The sequence below is a fragment of the Macaca thibetana genome, chromosome 5 (genome assembly GCF_024542745.1).
Source record: "Macaca thibetana thibetana isolate TM-01 chromosome 5, ASM2454274v1, whole genome shotgun sequence".
Taxonomy (NCBI): Eukaryota; Metazoa; Chordata; class Mammalia; order Primates; family Cercopithecidae; genus Macaca; species Macaca thibetana.
In genome coordinates, this window is record NC_065582.1 from 146,669,649 (window position 1) to 146,690,358 (window position 20,710).

General features: G+C 44.7%; 2 protein-coding genes across 8 annotated transcripts in view; one reads left to right on the top strand and one right to left on the bottom strand.

Annotated features, from left to right (window-relative positions):
* The window catches only part of N4BP2 (NEDD4 binding protein 2), a 107,483-nt gene extending 93,272 nt beyond the window's left edge, over positions 1-14,211 (bottom strand). For 3 of the 7 annotated variants that reach the window (XM_050790326.1, XM_050790325.1, XM_050790322.1), the window contains exon 1: positions 14,007-14,128. The gene's annotated coding sequence lies outside the window, so the exon portion shown is untranslated. Of the gene's footprint in view, positions 1-2,405; positions 7,355-14,006 lie in introns of those variants that run through there. The other 4 variants (XM_050790327.1, XM_050790328.1, XM_050790321.1 and 1 more) reach the window with 3 other exon arrangements.
* SMIM14 (small integral membrane protein 14) overlaps positions 1-20,710 on the top strand; it is a 720,432-nt gene that overhangs the window by 158,173 nt on the left and 541,549 nt on the right. The window lies entirely within an intron of this gene.

A 20,710-nucleotide genomic window follows, 5' to 3' on the forward strand; every position in this document is an offset into this window, starting at 1 on the left:
CTCAAAAAAAAAATCAAAAAGTAGTATATTATTAGGGAATTATTGGTAATTTTGCTAGGAATGATAATGGTTTTATGGCTATATAGGGAGAATGTCCTCCTTTTCCTTGGAGAGATCTGAAGATATATGTCTTCTTATATTTTTTTTTTTTTTTTTTTTTTTGAGACACAGTCTTGCTCTGTTGCCCAGGCTGGAGTGCAGTGGCACGATCTTGGCTCACTGAAAGCTCCTCCTCCCAGGTTCACACCATTCTCCTGCCTCAGTCTCCAGAGTAGTTGGGACTACAGGCACCTGCCAACACGCCCGGCTAATTTTTTGCATATTTAGTAGAGACGGGGTTTCACCGTGTTATCCAGGATGTTTATAATCTTTTAAAAGAGCAAATACCAATCTAAATCTTTAAATGTCAGAGTCCAAAATACATACATTTATAATACAATCGTATGATACTTAAAAGGGAAAACTGAAAAAAAACTTATTTGCCACTCTTAGTTTACTTTTAAATGGTTCAGGAAATTTATATAAGTAGATAAAACAAATATGACAAAATGATAACAATTGTTGAATCAAGGAGGTGGGTACATGTGGGTTCAATGTATCATACTACTTTTCTATATCTGTATTTTCCTAATAAAAGTTTTTAAAATGTACCAATGCTTCAAGCAAACTAGTTTGCTTCTAAGATGTTTGAAAAGATAAAACCATATTTAATCCACTAAAAGACTACCTCTACAAAGCAAAGAAAGAGTTTTGGGGGGTTGTTTTTGTTTTTTATTTTTTTGAGAGACAGGGTCTCACTCTGTCACCCAGGCTGGAGTGCAGTGGTACAACACTACAGCTTTGAACTCCTGGGCTCAAGTAAGACTCCTGCATCAGCCTCCCAAAGCTGGGACCACATGCATGCACCATTCCGCCTGGCTAATTTTTTGTTGTTGCTTCTTTTATTTTGTTTTGTAGAGACAGGGTCTCGCTTTGATGTCCACACTGGCCTCCAACTCCTGGCTTCAAGCAATCCTCCTCCCCTCAGCCTCCCACAGTGCTGGGAATATAGGAATGGGCAACTGTGCTTGGCCAAAATCCTTTTTAATTCAAATATCAACTCTTAATTTGAAACATGTGGTTCAAAAATGCCAAGTTTTTATAAAGCAGGGCACACTCCATATTGCAAAGGTTACGTACAGGTTATTTGTCCTTACATGTTGAGAAGAAAAAAGAAAAATTCAATCATGCTGTGAGTTTAAAATGAAAGGAAGGGAAAAAAATGAAAGGGAATTTTTTTTTTTTTTTAGATAGTCTCACTCTTTCACCCAGGTTGGAGTGCAGTGGTGCAACCTTGGCTCACTGCAACCTCCACCTCCCAGGTTCAAGTGATTTTCCTGCCTCAGCCTCCTGAGTTGCTGGGATTACAGGCAAGCACCACCAAGTCCAGCTAATTTTTGCATTTTTTGGTAGAGAGGGAGTTTCACCATGTTGGCCAGGCTGGTCTTGAACTCCTGACCTGAAGTGATGTGCCCGCCTCAGCCTCCCAAAGGGCTGGAATTACAGGCATGAGTCACTGTACCTGGCTGGGAATTTTTTTTTTGTTTTTTGTTTTTGTTTGTTTTTGAGATGGAGTCACGCTCTGTCGCCCAGTGGAGTGCCATGTTGCGATCTCAGCTCACTGCAAACTCTACCTCCCGGGTTCAAGCAATTCTCCTGCCTCAGCCTCCCGAGGAGCTAGGATTACAGGCACCCGCCACCATGCCCAGCTAATTTTTGTATTTTTAGGAGAGACGGGTTTCGCCATGTTGGCCAGGCTGGTCTTGAACCCCTGACCTCAAGTGATCTGCCTGCCTCAGTCTCCCAAAGTGCTGAGATTACAGATGTGAGCCACCATGCCCAGCCTGGGAATTTTTAAAAGGATAAAAATTATGGCCGGGCTCGGTGGCTCACGCCTGTAATCCCAGCACTTTGGGAGGCCGAGGCGGGTGGATCACGAGGTCAGGAGATTGAGACCATCCTGGCTAACACGGTGAAACCCCATCTCTACTAAAAATACAAAAATTAGCCGGGCGTGGTGGCGGGCGCCTGTAGTCCCAGCTACACGGGAGGCTGAGGCAGGAGAATGGCGTGAACCCTGGAGGCGGAGCTTGCAGTGAGCCGAGATCGTGCCACTGCACACTCCAGCCTGGGCGAAAGAGCGAGACTCCCTCTCAAAAAAAAAAAAAAAAGGATAAAAATTATGAAAAGGATCCCAAATAGTTAAAACAAACTTGAGAAAGAAAAACAAAGCTGGAGGCCTCATACTTCCTGATTTCAAAACACCTTACATTACAAAGCTACAGTAATCAATACAGTATGGTAGGGCTTAAAGATAGACATAAGACTAATGGAATAGAATAGAAAGCCTAGAAATAAATACTCACATATGTGATCAAATGATCTTCAACAAGGGTACCAAGGTCACACGATGGGAAAAGGAGTGTCTCTTCAACAAATGATATAGGAAAAACTGGGTATCCACATGCAAAAGAATGAAGCTGGAATCTTAATGTACATTACATTGAATACAAAAGGTAATTCGAAATGGACTAAAGACCTAAATCTAAGACCTTAAACTTAAAACTCGTAGAAGAAAACGGGGAGAAAGCGTCATGATATTGGATTTGGCAATGATATCTTGAAGATGACACCAAAGGCATAAGCAACAAAAGCAAAAATCGACAAAATGGACATCAAACTTAAAGAATTCTGTATCACAAAGGAAACAATCAACAGAATAATAAGGCAACCTATGGGATGAGAGAAAATATTCGCAAACCATCTATCTGATAAGTTGGTAATATCTAGAATATATAAAGAACTACAACTCAACAAACAAAATCCAAATAACCCAATTTAAAAATGGGCAAAGTACTTGCCATAGACGTTTCTCCAAAGAAGATATACACATGGCCAACAGGTATATGAAAAGATACTCATCACTAATCAGAAAAATACAAATTAAAACCACAATGAGATAGATATCACCTTACACCTATTGAGATGACCACTATCAACAAATAAATTAAAAAACAGGCCAGGTGCAGTGACTCACGCCTATAATCCCAGCACTTTAGGAAGTCAAGGCAGGTGGATTACCTGAGGTCAGAGGTTCAAGACCAGCCTGGCCAGACCAGCCTGGCCAATATGGTAAAACTCCATCTCTACTAAAAATATAAGAATTAGCCTGTAGTCTCAGCTACTCAGGAGCCTGAGACAGGAGAATCACTTGAACCCAGAAGGCAAAGGTTACAGTGAGCCAAGATCATGCCACTGCACTCCACCCTGGGTGACAGAGTGAGAATCTGTCTCAAAAAATTAAAAAATTAAAAATTAAAATGTTGGTGAAGATGTAGAGAAACTGGAACACTTGTGTACTACTGGTAGGAACATAAAATGGCTCAGCTACTAAGCAAAGGGTATGGCAGTTCCTCAAAAAATTAAAAACAATTATCATATGATCCAGCAATTCCACTTCAGGGTACATATCCAAAATAATTAATAACAGGATCTCCAAGAGATACCTGCACATGCATGTTTATTACAGCGTTATTCACAATAGTCAAGAGGTGGAAGCAACCTAAATGTCCATCAACAGGTGAATGGATTAAAAAAAAAAAAATTTTTTTTTAAATGTGGTACATACATACAATGGAATATTATTCGGCCTTAAAAAAAAAAAAAAAAAAAAAAGGAGGCCAGGCACAGTGGCTCATGCCTGTAATCCCAGCATTTTGGAAGGCCAAGGCTGGCTGATCACTTGAGCCCAAGAGTTCAAGACCAGCCTAGGCAACATGGCAAAACCTCATCTCTACAAAAATTACCCAGGTGTGGTGGTGCACACTTATGGTTCCAGCTACTCTCGGAAGGCTGAGGTGGAAGGATGGCTTGAGTCCGGGGAGGTCAAGGCTGCAGTGAGCCATGATCACACCACTGCACTCCAACCTGAGTGACAGAGCAAGACCCTGTCTCAGAAGAAAAAAAAAAAAAAAGGAAATTAGGTCACATGCTGCAACATGGAAGAATCTTGAGGACACTATGCTAAGTGAAATATGTCAGTCACCCCAAAAACAGCAATAACAATGACAAAAAGCTGCATGTTTCTACTTATATGGATTATCTACAAGCAGTCAAACTCTAGACACAGAAAGTAGAATCGTGGTTGCCAAGGGCTAGAAAGGAGAAAATGGGTTCACTGGGTACAGAGTTTCAGTTTGGCAAGATGAAAAAACTGCACAACAATGTGCATAGTTAACACTACTGTTCTGTACTCTTAAAAGTGGTTAAGATAGTAAATACGCTGTACTTTTCTCCCCAACTAAAAAAACTATGAGTAGCTTAACTATAAAGAAAAAAATTGAGAGGTGATTTAGCAGAGAAACAGAATGTTCACTCAAGAGAGATAGACTCAAAAACAGACCAGGGCCAGGCGCGGTGACTCACACCTGTAATCCCAGCACTTTGGAAGGCCAAGGCAGGTGGATCACTTAAGGTCAGGAGTTCAAGACCAGCCTGGCCAACATGGTGAAACCTCATCTCTAATAAAAAATACAAAAATTAGCTGGGTGTGGTGGCACATGCCTGTAGTCCCAAGTACTTGCGAGACTGAGGCAAGAGAATTGCTTGAACCTGGGAGGTAGAGGCTGCAATGAGCCAAGATCATGCCACTGCAGTTCAGCCTGGGCGACAGAGTGAGACACTGTCTCAAAAAACAAAAACAAAACAAAACAAAAAACAGAAAGAAAATCACAAATAGAAATCCTGAGAAATGAACTAAATTTAATTACAATGATATAATAAGTAATTAACTCCGGGTCCCCTGAAAAAAAAGGTGGGCGGATCACAAGGTCAAGGGATTGAGACCATCCTGGCCAACGTGGTGAAATCTCGTCTCTACTAAAAATACAAAAATTAGCTGGGTGTGGTGGTGTGCGCCTGTAGTCCCAGCTACTCAGGAGACTGAGGCAGGAGAATCGCTTGAACCCAGGAGGCAGAGGTTGCAGTGAGCCAAGATCACGCCACTGCACTCCGGCCTGGCGAAAGATCGAGACTCCGTCTCAAAAAAAAAAAAATGCTTTACTAGATATTTATAGGTCCAGAAACTATATGCAAAATACTCTACTAGGTACCTGTACTCCCCGGTGACTGTGTATGTATCATATCCATGCCCCGAGTCACCCACTTCTTACCTCCCAAACACCGCCAAAAGAGCCTCCATCCGCTCCTACCTGTCCTTAAAAATTCTAAAAAAATTCAAATCCCTGCATTGGAAGAACTGTCTAGAAATTTTATTTTCTCTGTACACACAGAATTGATAATGATCAGACTAACGAAACTCCTATTATTTCCTATACAGTTTCAGTTTCTTAAAATGAAAGTAGTTTATATTTGTTGTTTCAACTTTTTTCTGTTGACTCCTTGACCCCATACAATCCACCCCAAGCAGCATTTACTGGTTTTTTTCTGGCTGGCCCTTCTTGGTCTCTGTTATGGATTTCCTGCCTTCTGCTCACTTTTTTCAGTGCCATTGCTCGCTAAGGTTCTGTTCTTAATCTTTTGTTCAATTCACCTCTTCTAGGTCCATTCAAACCCATGGTTTCAATACCTATAAGTGTGACTCCAGTCAATAATTTTCTCCCAAACCCCAATATAGTTAACCGCTTGACAGACATATCCACTTGAATATTGCATAGGCACTTCAAACCTGAGAGGTCCAGCTTAAATTTCCTTCAGTGAAAGCTATAGAATAGCTTTCAAGATCAAGTTCCAACTCTGTGATAAAGCATTCAAGGACTTCTGTGACGTGATCCCTTATGTACCTTTGGCCTCCTCTTCTACTTCTCATCAGGTACTCTTTAATCCACCTGTATCTAGTTATTTGTTTCCCACACAAGGTAGCCCATTTCACAGCTCTGTGCCTTATACATGCTCCGCCTGAAAGTCCCTCTAACCCCAGCTGGGCACAGTGCTCACCCTTATAATCCACTTTGGGAGGCTGAGGCGGGTGGATCAGGAGGTCAGGAGTTCGAGACCAGTCTGGGCAACACGGTAAAGCCCCATCTCTACTAAAAATACAAAAATTAGCCAGTGTGGTGGTGCATACCTGTAATCCCGGCTACTCAGGAGGCTGAGGCAGGAGAATCACTTGAACCCGGGAGGCAGAGGTTGCAGTGAGCCGAGATCACGCCATTGCACTCCAGCCTGGGCGACAGAGCGAGACTCCATCTCTACCCCATCACACCCAACCCATATTTCTTGGTTCAATTTACTTTCCTTTAGGAAAGTTTCCCACTATCTCAAAGTATGATTTAGCCACAGCTCCCAGTGCACCCTAGACATCTGTCTATCTTAGCACCTTTGTATTTACTTGTTGAGACTACTAGTCTGCAAGTATCTTGCAGATAAGTGTTTTATTTAGCAAACAAGAGCTCAATAAATACCTGTTAATGCCAGGCATGGTGGCTTACGCCTGTAACCCTAGCACTTTGGGAGGCTGAGGGGGGAGGATCACAAGGTCAGGAGTTTGAGACCAGCCTGACCAACATGGCAAAACCCCGTCTCTACTAAAAATACAAAAATTAGCTGGGCATGGTGGCGCGTGCTTGTAGTCCCAGCTACTCGAGAGGCTGAGGCAGAAGAATCGCTTGAACCCAAGAGACAGAGGTGGCAGTGAGTCAAGATCACACCATTGCACTCCAGCCTGGGCGACAGAGCGCGACTCTGTCTCAAAAAAATAAATAAATAAATACTTGTTATAAGCTAGCATAAGCCAAAAGGCCAACTTCTTTAAAATGTTGGACTTAGCATTTTAGTACCTGGAATACACAGGTGCATATTACAGGGCATCTCTTTACCACAAATAAAGTACCAATGAAAATAAATTCATAATCAGAAAGGTGGTTAAGAATTACAGTGGATGAGGACAGGCACAGTGGTTCACGCGTGGTCCCAGCATCTTGGGAGGCTGAGGCAGGAGGATCACTTGAGCTCAGGAGTTTGAGACCAACCTAGGCAACATAGTGAGACCCCACCTCTCTAAATAAATAAATAAAATTGGCCAGCATGGTGGCTCACACCTGTAATCCTAGCACTTCGGGAGGCCAATGTGGGAGGATCATCTGAGGTCAGGAGTTCGAGACCAACCTGGCCAACGTGGTGAAACCCTGTCTCTACTAAAAGGACAAAAAATTAGTTGGGTGTGGTGATGCATGCCTGTAATCCCAGCTACTCGGGAGGCTGAGACAGGAGAATCACTTGAACCGGGGAGGCGGAGATTGTAGTAAGCCGAGATCACGTCATTGCACTCCAGCCTGGACAACGAGAGCAAAACTCCATCTCAAATTAATTAATTAATTAATTAATTAAATTAAAAATAAATAAATCAATAAAATTATAAAGAATTAAAGTAGATATTCTTTATGTCTGCCCAGAACTCCATCCCCTCCTCTACTCAAGGTCTGCTCTGCTTTTTGCTAACAGATTCCTTGTCATGTAAGTGAGCATATCACACAACCTAGAATGAACTAAGCATAATACTTCATCCCCTTAAACGCTAGATTTGGTCAAGGTTCTAGTTGATACCCCTGTGCTGCCAGGAACCAGGTTTCCCATATGAAGAAACATATTTGCAGTAAAAGGAATGAAGCCAGTATGCACAGAGTATAAGTATGGAAAGGTCCCAACTATGGGAAAGTTCCCACCCTAGCTCTTCATGGCCATCTCTATCCATACAATGTCTATTATATGGTTATATGAACCAATAAGGTTCCCCTACAGGCTACTCCAAGCTGTATTTCTGTCACTTGAACTCCAAAAAGTCCTAATAAAATAGAGAATCTGAATTGATAAAAATTAGACATCAACGGATATTTTTCATTTAGGCTATAAAAGAGCCTGGTATGCCTTCTCTGGCTTAGAAAACTTTCATCTATCAAATATAATGTCCCTTTCCTCTCCCTATTAGATAAACCCCAAAATTACTATTTCATTCTCTTTCAATACACTCCATGTAAATCACATCTTTTTTAAGACAGTCCATTTATCGCTATGTGGTGAAATGACAAATAAGCAAGCAATCACAATAAAAGAACACAGAGTGCTAAGGACACAAAGAAGAGGCCCATGTAACCCAGACTTGAAGTATCCGAGGGCTTTCTCCTATAGCTACCACCTAGGCTGAGACCTGAAAGACAAGCGTGAGTTAACAAAACAAAAGTGAGGGTAAGGAGCAAACTAGGAAAGGTATTCCAGACAGATAGAAGCTTCTGTAGTCAAGCATAGATTTAAGAACTCTGATCCCTTCAGGGAGAAATACAAGGAACTTAACAGGGCTACCACACTGAAAGCCAAGTGTCAATAAGGATCCAAATCATGAGATAAGGATCCTGAAAACCAAGTGAAGAAGTTCAGAAGTCACACACACACACACACAAAAAAGAAGTTCAGAAGTTACCCTGAAGGCCATGAAAAGTCACAAAAAAAGTTTTAAGCAGAGGAGTTACATGCTCAAATGTGTTAGACAGATTACTCTAGCTACAGTGGGAAAAATGAATTGGAAGACTGAAAGCAGGGATGAGCTGTTAGGAAGCTCCTGCAACAACCCAGGTGAGAGATGATACTAACCACGGAGTAGGAGTGCAGCAGTGAGGATAGGGAAAAGGAACAGATTCAAGAGATATTAAAGAGAGGAGGATCACAAGGTCAGGAGATCTAGACTATCCTGGCTAACATGGTGAAATCCCGTCTCTACTAAAAATACAGAAAATTAGCCGGGCGTGGTGGTGGGTACCTGCAGTCCCAGCTACTCAGGAGGCTGAGGCAGGAGAATCGCTTGAACCCGGGAGGCAGAGACTGCAGCAAGCCAAGATCGCACCACTGCACTCCAGCCTGGGTGACAGAGCGAGACTCCGTCTCAAAAAAAAAAAAAGTAACCAAAAAATAAAGCAGCAAAAACAAAACAAAAAAATAAATAAATAAAGCAGCAAATTAATGAAAATATTTTCAAGAAAAAAACGACACTAATGGCCAGGTCTGGTGGTTCACTCCTGTAATCCCAGCACTTTGGGAGGCCGAGGTGGGTGGATCACCCAAAGTCAGGAGTTCCAGACCACCTTGGCCAACATGGCGAAACCCTGTCTCTACCAAACCTACAAAAATTAGCCAAGCATGGTGGCAGGCGCCTGTAATCCCAGCTACTTGGGAGGCTGAGGCAGAAGAATCACTTGAATGCGGTAGGCGGAGGTTGCAGTGAGCCGAGATCATGCCACTGCACTCCAACCTAGACAACAAGAGCGAAACTCCATCTCAAAAAAAACAAAAAAAATACACCAGGCACAGTGGCTAAAGCCTGTAATCCCAGCACTTTGGGAGGCGAGGCAGGCAGATCACCTGAGGTTAGGAGTTCGAGACCAGCCTGGCCAACATGGCCAAACCCCATCTCTACTAAAAATACAAAAATTAGCTGGGCATGGTGGCGCGCATCTATAATCCTAGTAACTTGGGAGGCTGAGGCAGCAAAATCACTTGAATCCAGGGGGCGGAGGTTGCAGTGAGCTGGGATCATGCCATGGCACTCCAGACTGGACAACAAGAGTGAGACTCCATCTCAAAAATAAATAAATAAAATAAAATAAAATAAAATAAAATAAAATAAAAAATACAAAAATTAGCCAAGCATGGCAGTGGCCACCTGTAATCTCAGCTACTTGGGAGGCTGAGGCAGAAGAATTGCTTGAAACTGGGAGGCAGAGGTTGCAGTGAGCCGAGACTGTGCCACTGCACTCCAGCCTGGGCAACATAGTGAGACTCCACCTCAAAAAAATAATAATAATAAAGACACTAATAACCATATATCTGGGGCTTGCATAAAGTTTTAAGAAAAACACCCAGCTGAGCATGGTGGCTCACACCTGTAATTCTAGGGCTTTAGGAGGCCGAGGTGGGAGGATCACTTGAGCCCAGAAGTCTGAGACCAGCCTGGGCAATATGGCAACATCCCATCTCAATTTAAATTTTAAAAAAAGAAGAAAAGAAAAGAAAAGAAAAGCAGCCAATACATGATCAAAGGATATGGTCACACAATCCACATTTAGAAAAACAGGCCAGGCATGGTGGCTCAGGCCCATATTCCCAGGAACTTGGGAGGTTGAAGTGAGAAGACCACTTGAGCCCACAAGTTTGAGACCAGCCTAGGCAATACAGCAAGACCCTGTCTCTACAAAAAAATTTTAAAAATGAGCCAGGCATGGCGGTATGGGCCTATACTCCCAGCTACTCGGGAGGCTATTGCAGGAGAATCCCTTGAGCCTAGGAATTCAAGGCTACAGTGAGCTATAATTGTGCCACTGCACTCCAGCCTGGGCAACAGAGGGAGACCCTGTCTCAAAAAAAAAAAAAAAATCTAGCTACTTAGCCACATAAATTTATAAAAGGCTCTTTTAATTTTTAAAGTATGTGTGGCTGGATGCAGTGGCTCACACCTGTAATCCCAGCACTTTGGGAGGGCAAGGCGGGTGGATCACCTGAGGTCAGGAGTTCGAGACCAGCCTGACCAACAAGGTGAAACCCCGTCACTACTAAAAATAAAAATATTAGCCGGGCGTGGTGGTGTGCACCTGTAATCCCAGCTACTTGGGAGGCTGAGGCAGGAGAATTGCTTGAACCTGGGAGGCGGAGGTTGCAGTGAGCCAAGATCGCACCATCGCACTCCAGCCTGGGCAATAGAACGAGACTCCATCTCAAAAAATAAAATAAAGTATGAGAGCTCAGATAGAACTGATTAACCACAATCTAGATATAGAGTTCTAATAAAATAATTTCTGGAGGGCAATGCTGAGAGATTCAAGCTCTCAGGTAAGAAAGTAAAATACTCCTCCCAAAGCGCAGGCACAGTGGCTCATGCCTGTAATCTCAGCACCTTGAGAGGTTGAGGCAGGAGGATTGCTTGAGCCCAGGAGTTCAAGAGCACCCTGAGCAACATAGTGAGACCCTGTCTCTTTAAAAAAAGAAAAAATAATAATAATAAGGTTTTGGGTCATAAAGATCTAGGTTTGACTGAAACCTCCCTGATACATACATAACACTCCCACACACTAGTCAGGTAACTTTCAGCAACTTTCTTAGTATTTCTCAGTCTCTGTCTCCTCCTCTGTAAGAATAGTGCAAATCTCAGAGTTGTAAGAATTAAATACAATCACATATGTAAAGTGCTTAAAACAGCACCTGGTGTGCATGTATGTATATATACACGTATGCCACTTCATTACTATGAGGACAAGGGCAATGAGGTTGATAATGATATATGGCTTGATGTATGCTTACTCATTATCAGGCAAGGTAGGTATCAAAAAAGTATTCAATCTAAGGCCAGGCAGGGGTGGCTCACGCCTATAATCCTAGCACTTTGGGAGGCCAAGTAGGCAGATCACTTGAGGCCAGGAGTTACAGACCAGCCTCATCAACATGGCAAAAACCCATCCCTACTAAAAATACGGAAGTTAGCCAGGTGTGGTGCTGAGCACCTGTAATCCCAGCTACTCCGGAGGCTGAGACAAAATAGCGCCACTGCACTCCAGCCTGGGCGACAGAGGCTCTGTCTCAAAATACATACATACATACACAAAAAATGCTCAATCTCTTCTTAAATTCCTAACATAAACTACTTCTAAAGGCATTTAATAGACAACTGATTCTTCCCAAGACTTACAATATGATTTTGCATATAAAAAGCTGAAAGGAAAGTGAAGGAAGGTAGCTATTTTTCTGAAATTCATTGACTAATAAATGGTTGCTGCTTTGCATATCAAAAGACATGCATAATCATGGCTAATCATGATGAAAAGGGAAGTTTTAAAAGGAAAATAATCAGGGTTTTAAAACCGCCGGGCGGTCCTGGCGGTCACTCCTGTAATCCCAGCACTTTGGAAGGCCGAGGCAGGCGGATTGCTTGAGCTCAGGGGTTTGAGACCAGCCTGGGCAACATGGCGAAACCTCCTCTACAAAAAATACAAAAATTAGCCGGGCGTAGCGGCTTGCGCCTCTAGTACCACCTACTCTAGGGCATGAGGTGGGAGGATGGCTTGAGCCCGGGAGGCAGACTTTGCAGTGAGCTGAGATAGTGCCACTGCACTCCAGCCTTGGCGATATGGCCAGAGCTTGTCTCAAAACAATAAATAAAATAAAATAAGATTAAACTATGTAACAGTATTTAGATTCAAATATTTTTTAAAAACATGCAACTACAGTGATAATATTTAGCCTCTACTATGTACAAACAAGATACTATGCCTACTTTAATATACTTTAATGAAGGAAAAAACATGCCTCTACCATAATTTAAGCCCACTTTTTCTATGAAGTACAGTACTTCTATCTCCTCTCCAAATCAACTAAAGTCAACAGGTATACAAACTGGCAGTCGTACGTACTGCGTGCTGATTTCTACTGCTTTAGTCTTTATTGTTTTACATGTTAGTCTTTTTTCATTAACTAAATTGTAGCCTCCTTGCAAAAGAGCAGCCATTTATTTCCTATTCTTCCCACCATGTTCACCACTACAGCCCCTCACTCCAACCCCCCGTCCTAGCACGGCACTTAAATAATAAAGGTCCTGGCAGCGAAACTCTAAACTGTTTATTTCTGACCTTTAGCAATAAACAATGTTAGAAAGGCAGATGGAACCACGTTTATCAAAACACAGAAAGCACGATGTTTACATTTCCTAAAGCGCATAAAAAGTCTTTTAGTTAAAATTAAAGGATGAGAGTTAAAACGAGTTACAAAAGACAGCTGGTGTTTGAAAGAAAAACACTGGAAGTAATAAAAACGGAGTGAAAAGGCTGATGTTGGGATTTAAAGAAAACATTTTTTTAATACAGCTGCAAATCAGTCATTGTTTTCTGAGAGGCTAGGTTCATCTCCAGGATTTTCTTCTAGGAGCTCAACCAATCGCCACCTTTACTGAGTTAACCAGTCTCCAGGCAAGCAGCCCTTGCTGATTGGCTCAAAGATGTCGAGTAGAAAAAGCAGCCAATCCTGCCTTCAAGCCAGAACTGTGCCATGGAGACATTACAACCACTGCATGGCGAGAATGTGTACAAACCTGTCCGTACCACAAATATCAGATCCTAGTTACAAAGACTGCCGCCGAAAGGAAGAGCTTTTGAAGCCAACACTGACACTGACCTGTCATCTACATTATATTACTCTAGCTCTCTTTCGGGGGGGGGGGGAAAAAAAAAAAACTATTTTAACCAAAAGCGCATGAGGGATAAACTGTGCCCCCGCTAAGATGACTCACTCTATTGAGGATGAATTTCCAAACAAACGGCTCATAGAGGGTTCCGATGAGAGAGGGGCTCTAAGAAGGGTCCCAGTGAGGGTCAAAGTTGCAGGAGGGGGCAGGGGAGGCGGGACGAGGGCCAAAGACGCACAAATGCCGGGGAGGGGAAAGTCTCCCTGCAGTCTCCAAAATCCGAACGTGTGAGTGGTTTTGTGTTTGGACTTGAAGTGAGTAAATAAACGCTTCAGCTAGGACTACGTGCTCAGGAAGGTGGCCTGAAGTTCCCAGAAGGCTCCGCCTGGCAAACATCGAAGGCGCCTGGAGGGGCGCAAGGTCAGGTCCTGGCGGGAACAGAGCTGGGAAGAAACCTCGGGGGGTCGAGAGGGGTGTGTCTGGGGCCTGGAGGCCCGCCAGGCACTCGGAGGCCAAGGAAGCGGCCGCGGCCCCCGCCTTCGCCCGGCCTCGGGCTGAGCGCCAGGGCCCGCCTCTCGCCGACGCCTCACTTCCCTTCCGTCCGGGCAGCCGGGCCCGCAGGTCGGATCGGAGGCGGCCCGCGCCGGGCCTCACGTTCAAGGCTTGGGGGTTCACTCGCCGCGCCTCCCGCCGCTGCTTCAGGCCCTCCGCTTCGGCTCGGCGCCCCGGGACCCCTAACCTCCAGGGCCCTCACCTCGGACCAGCCTCCCTGCCTCCCACCCGCCGCCTTTACCTGCTCCTGGAACGGGCAGAGGGCGTCGAAACCGGGGCCGCGTCGTCTAGCGCACAACGCGGCGCCGCAGGTCCGCAACCCTTTCCCGCCGGCGCCACTGCGCTCTCCCGCGCCGCGCAGGGCTAGCGAGCAGCTGCGGCCGCGGGGGAGACGCGGCGAGCGCGCCTGGCGGGGAGACACTGCCGCTCTCCGTCCGGCCGGGGAAGAGCAGCCGCGCAGAAGCCCGCCGCGAGAGGGCGGGTGGGCGGCCGTGTGGGGAGGGGTCTCGAGGCGCCGGCAATGGCTGCCACGTCGCCCAGGTGGATCGCCGCCCACCGCCCCCCCAATCCCGCCGGCTGTCCGCCACGACCTCTGCTTCGTCCCCGAGCTCCGCCTCGGCGCGGCGGCCTGGGTGACCTGAGCCCGCGGGCGCTCCCACTTCTCCCGCTCCCTTTGGAGAGCAAGTCCTGCCCGGCCGGTTCGGCGGCTTCTGGCCGCCCACCGCCCACCCAAGGCTCGCCCAAGAGCCGGCCGTGGTCCCCACTTTTCTTGTCAGGGGGTGCCTGAAGGAGCAAGCCCTTCTTCAAGTGTCGGGTTCTGCCGGGGGGAAGGCGGGAGATGTTTGGCGCTGGGGAACACTGCAACAGGCCCGGAATTTTTGCCAAAATAAGCGGCGCGGTAAACCACAGCTGTTTCTAGCCCTCGGCACTCGCCCGAGCCCCAAAAAATAAAACAAACACGAGGTCGGCCTCGCGGGGCAAGGGGAGAGAAGAAAGCAGAGCTGGGGCGAGCCCTGACGCGCGCGGGGTCCGGGCTGCAAGTTGGGAGGGACGGCGAGGCGAGCGACCGGCCTCGGCATTGCCTTACTGGAGCTGTGGAAGCCAAGGGTCCGGCCGGGCCATGGCCGCTGCGGCGGGCACGGGAACCCGCCTCCTAGCGCGCGGCCCTCCCGCGGGAGGCTTCCGGGCGCGCGGCCTCGGAGCCCCACGGGGAGACAAAGGGGTCGGCGACGGTCACGGGGTGGAGGGAGGCCGCCCAGCCCCATCGGCCCTGCCAGCGTGCGGTATGAGCTCGGGGAATGTGGGCGCCTTAGCCGGTGGAACCGCAGCCGCTGGCCTTTGCCCCCAGTTCGAGCTTGAGTTTTCGGGTGCCAAGAAAAAGCAAACACGTACGCTTCCCTCTTGCAACCGCTGTAGTATGAGTCCGTCTCCAAGCCTGCACCATTTTTTTTTCTCTCTCAACTCTGCTTTCCCTGGTTTATTTGTTCTGGGTTCTGATATGAAATGTTTAGTGTTTTCAGGGTACGCAAATTTTTCACCTTTGCTTTCTGGGTGGTGGCGGTGGTGGTGGTGGTGATGGTGGTGGTGGTGATGGTGGTGGTGGTGGTGGTGGTGGTGGTGGTGGTGGTGGTGGTGGTGGTGGTGGTGGTGGTTTTGCCTGTTTTTTACTTCCTCCATCCCCTCCCTGTGCAATTACTTTTCATTCCACTTGCAGTGGTTTTTTCCAGAATAGGGAAACGAAATAACCTCATGACAAAGTGTCCCTTTGCATCGAAGAGACATTGTTGGTTGTTATGGGAGTTGCTTTAAACAGAGTGTAAATTTGGGGCAAGTGCAAGTGGTTTTTGTCGTTTAGGTCTAACTGGAACACTTATTCACAATGAGAACATTCTAGTGCTTTTTCAAGAAAGCAGTAATATATAAGGAGAGAACTCAAGATGGTAAATTTTCTGATGAAACCATCCACATAGAAAAATAGGGCAATTTTTTCCTTTTGTATGAATTTTGTATTTATAAGAGGTCTCGAGTCCCAGTGTTAAATCACAGACTTCATGTTGATCCTTAAAAAAAAAATCACTATGGCCAGGCGCGGTGGCTCAAGCCTGTAATCCCAGCACTTTGGGAGGCCAAGACGGGCGGATCACGAGGTCAGGAGATCGAGACCATCCTGGCTGACACGGTGAAACCCCATCTCTACTAAAAAATACGAAAACTTAGCCGGGCGAGGTGGTGGGCGCCTGTAGTCCCAGCTACTCGGGAGGCTGAGGCAGGAGAATGGCGTAAACCCGGGAGGTGGAGCTTGCAGTGAGCTGAGATCCGGCCACTGCACTCCAGCCTGGGCGACAGAGCGAGACTCTGTCTCAAAAAAAAAAAAAAAAAAAAAAAAATCACTATGGAAAAACTCCTTAATGTTTTTATTAAATTTCAAGAACAAAAAATTGTAATAACCCAGAATCTCAAGAGATAAATAGCTGTTGCTGAGAACCTAACATTAACTCTGCTTCTAAACGGCCATTATAAGAGACTAAAAACTGTAATATATACCACTTTAGAAATGAAAGAACCCTAGTAATTATAAACTTGAAAGAAGTCGAGGAAATTAATATTTTGTTTTTGAAATATGTTCACCATGATAATAAAAACTGGCATTTAAATTATTTTCCTTTGAACATTTGTTAAGGATTCATCACATCTTAAGTCAGAACAATAAGAAATAAACTCTTCTTAACATTGGAAAATATATTTCAAGCCACAAAGAAACACCCAAGCTGAATGTTTTTAAAGTTTGCTTACTATGGCAATAAGAAGAACATCAATACCATAAAGTTCTGAAAGTGAGACTCGAATGAAGAACAAAGCAATCTTCACTCAACATTCGCAATACCAGCCTTCGGTTGTGAATATTTATAAAGATTTCCTCCTTTCTTATTGGTTCAAATTCTAAGCCAATGGGAAAAGTACAACACGTCGTTTAAAGGGTGAAGCATTAATCAGCATTAGATTAGTACCTGGGATAAAGGTTTTGTTTATCATGCTCATTCTCATTGAAGTTCATGTCCCTTTAAATTTCTTTTTTTTTTTTTTTTTTTTTTTTTTTGCGGAGGTGGGGGTAACAAGAGTTGCTCTGTTGCCCAGGCTGGAGTGCGGTGGCACAACCTACGTCTCCCGAGTTCAAGCGATTCTCGTGCCTCAGCCCCCCCGAATAGCTGGAATTGCAGGCGCCCGCCACCACACCTAGCTAATTTTTGTATTTTTAGTGGAGGAGGGGTTTCTCTATGTTGTCCAGGCTGGCCTCTAACTCCTGACCTCAGGTGATCCTCCCACCTCGGCCTCCCAAAGTGCTGAAATTACAGGCGTGGGCCACCGCGCCGGGCAGTGTTTCCTTAAATTTCAAAGAAGACATTTAAGAATTAGGGCCTGGCACGGTAGCTCACGCCTGTAATCCCAGCACTTTGGGAGGCCGAGGCAGGTAGATCGGATCACGAGGTCAGGAAATCGAGACCATCCTGGCCAACATGGTGAAACCCCGTCTCTACTAAAAATACAAAAATTAGCTGGGCGTGGTGGCATACATCTGTGGTCTCAGCTACTCGGGAGGCTGAGGCAAGAGAATCGCTTGAACCGAGGAGGCGGAGGTTGCAGCGAGCCGAGATTGCCGCACTGCACTCCAGCCTGGGCAACAGAGCAAGACTCCATCTCGAAAAAAAAAAGAATTATTGACTATCTTGTGGGTGCCACTCCTGCTCACACTCTCTTCAGTCTTCCAGTTGGTTTTATTACAATTGGTCTTTTTAGAATTATGTGACAATATTGAATTATCTAAAATGCCAGATAAATCTGAGGAATGGTAAAATGTCTACTACTTAATACCTTAAAGTGAATCCTGGCGTTTTAGGTTAAAAACTTACCTTTAAGGAAAGACTAAAGTTTATATTTTGGGAAATGTCTTGGATTTTTGTAAAACAAAAAAACAAAAAAACAAAAAAACTGCCAAGTCGTCAAAAGTAAACCTTTTATATTTACCTAAGTCCAAATTTGGTCTATTTAACAGCTAAATTCTAAACATGATTGTCTATGTTTATGTTTAGAACATAAGTCTGATTTCCTTCCAACCAAAAGTATTAATAATCTATGCCACCTTTGTATTCCTATACCTGGATTACGACTTGAAGCGTTCTGCTTAATTATTCATGTGTTTATAATCTCCTTTACTAGGTCATCAATGCCTTGAAGTTTCCCATTCAGCCTTGTATTCCTCATTGTCAAACTCCCAGCCTTGTACAATATAAACACTCCATGAATGTTTATTGAGTGAAAGAGTAAGTGAGCATCACTCTATGACAAAACATATGGCAAATCAAGAAAATCTGTGTCAGGATTTTTTCCTCTTCTACATAATGGCTGATACACTGTTTTCATTCCCAACTAAGAATAGTATTGTTGGCCAGGTGCAGTGGCTCACACCTGTAATCCCAGCACTTTGGGAGGCCAAGGCGGGCGAATACTGAGGTCAGGAGATTGAGACCAGCCTGGCTAACATGCTGAAACCCTGTTTCTACCAAAAATACAAAAATTAGCCAAGTGTGGTGGCTCTTGCCTGTAGTCCCGGCTACTCAGGAGCCTGAGGCAGGAGAATGGCTTGAACCCGGGAGGTGGAGGTTGCAGTGAGCCAAGATTGTGCCATTGCACTCCAGCCTGGGTGACAGAGTGAGACTCCGTCTCAAAAAAAAAAAAAAAAATAGTATTGTTGCAAGAACTTTACTAAAAGAAAGTAGAACCAACATACACTGAAATTCTTGTACTTTCCATTTTAAATTTAGTGGAAACCGAATAGTAGATAATATTGCCATTATCTAAAGTAAATAAATATCAGTGGGTTTTATCTTTATGTAAGATTGCTTACCAGCCGGGCGCAGTGGCTCACGCCTGTAATCCCAGCACTTTGGGAGGCCGAGGCAGGCGGATCACGAGGTCAGGAGATCAAGACCATACTGGCTAACACGGTGAAACCCTGTCTCTACTAAAAATGCAAAAAATTAGCCGGGCGTGGTGGTAGGCGCCTGTAGTCCCAGCTACTCGGAGGCTGAGGCAGGAGAATGGTGTGAACCTGGGAGGCGGAGCTTGCAGTGAGCCGAGATCGTGCCACTGCACTCCAGCCTGGGCGACAGAACAAGACTCCGTCTCAAAAAAAAAAAGATTGCTTTACCACACTCAACCCAGGGTGCGTCAAGCTCTGACTTTGGGAAAATTACTTAAACTCTCAAATACTCAGTTTTCTCATCTCTCAAATGGCGTTCATAAAAGCTACATTCTGCTTAATTAAAATAATAAATGTACATAAAAGTAGAGGCTTAATAAATAGTAGTTTTTACAGATATTAGTGGACTTAATCATAAAGAAAATGTAATTTTCTTAGTGCAATTATTTATCTATAAAAGGTGCCATCCTGGACAACATAGGGAAACTCCATCTCTACAAAAAATACAAAAATTAGCCCGGTGTGGTGGTATGGACCTACAGTCCCAGCTACTTGGGAGGCTGAGGTGGGAGGATCCCTTGAGCTCGGGAGGCAGAGGCTGCAGTGAGCTGAGATCACGCTACTGCACTCCAGCCTGGACAACAGAGTGAGACCTTGTCTCAAAAACAGAAAAAAAAAAAAAAGGCAAGCATAAAGGCTGTTAATAATAAGGAAACAAGTATCTTAAGGAAGGAATAGGGTACTAAGAAAATCTGCCAAAAGAAGATAACTTTTGCAGCCTGGACAACATGGTGAAACTCCATCTCTACAACAAATGCAAAAATTAGCTAGGCATGGTGGGAGGAATAGTCCCTGCTCCTCAGGAGGCTAAGGTGGGAGGATCACCTGGGTCTGGGAGGTGGAGGCTGCAGTGAGCCAAGATTGCACCATTGCACTCCAGCCTGGACAACAGAGTGAGACACTGTCTCCAAAAAAAAAAGGAAAAGAAAAAGAAAAAAAGATAACTCCTAAGAATAAAGAACAATGGCATTCCAGTCTGAGTGAAAACTATGAAAAATCTAATCTGATTGTGTCTCCTCTCACAAACTTCACAGCTCCTCTTCTACTAGCTTTTCTCAATAGGGATCAATAGTTATGCATTGCTTTTAAACTGAAGGGCTTCTCATTGCACACTGTGCTTTTTCTTTGAATAAATTATCAGAGCTTTTAATATGCCAATGTGGCTATGAACTCTAAGAAAAGGATATAATAGTAAATATTTCCAAACGTACTTGACCGCAAATCCTTTATTCATAAGAGTATCCCAGGGCATGTGATTTTGTATCACATTTTGGAGGAAACACTTGTCTACATATTCGAATTTAAAATCCAAACCACCTCACCTCTGCTTCCAAATGCTGCCACTCCTGCAGAAATGACCTCAAATAAGCCTGAAATGTAGGTCTCCTGAGAAATGCTCTTGAGAAACTGACCTTTGTTTTACCCAGTTTCTCTGTACATGAATGGGCAGGCATGAGGCACAGTCTCCAAACTTGACAAGAAAGGGTGGAGATGGGATTGGCAAAGACAGCATTAAAAAAAAAAAAAAGTCTAGATAATGCCAAGGATAGCTTCCTCATTCCCGGGATAATCCTCCTTCTGTGAGTGTGATAGCAACAACAATTCTGTGTCTTCGTGAGAGACTTTACAGGAAGCCATACCTCTTGTCTGTAAGCATGTTGTGGGAGCTCCAGCTTTATGTAACTATAAGTTTTCTTTTCTTTTCTTTTCTTTTTTTTTTTTTTTTTTGATATGGAGTCTCACTCTGTCGTCCAGGCTGGAGTGCAGTGGCACGATCTCTGCTCACTGCAACCTCCGCCTCCCCGGTTCAAGCGATTCTCCTGCCTCGGCCTCCCAAGTAATTGGGATTACAGGCGCCTGCTACTGCACCCAGCTAATTTTTGTATTTTTAGTAGAGACAGGGTTTC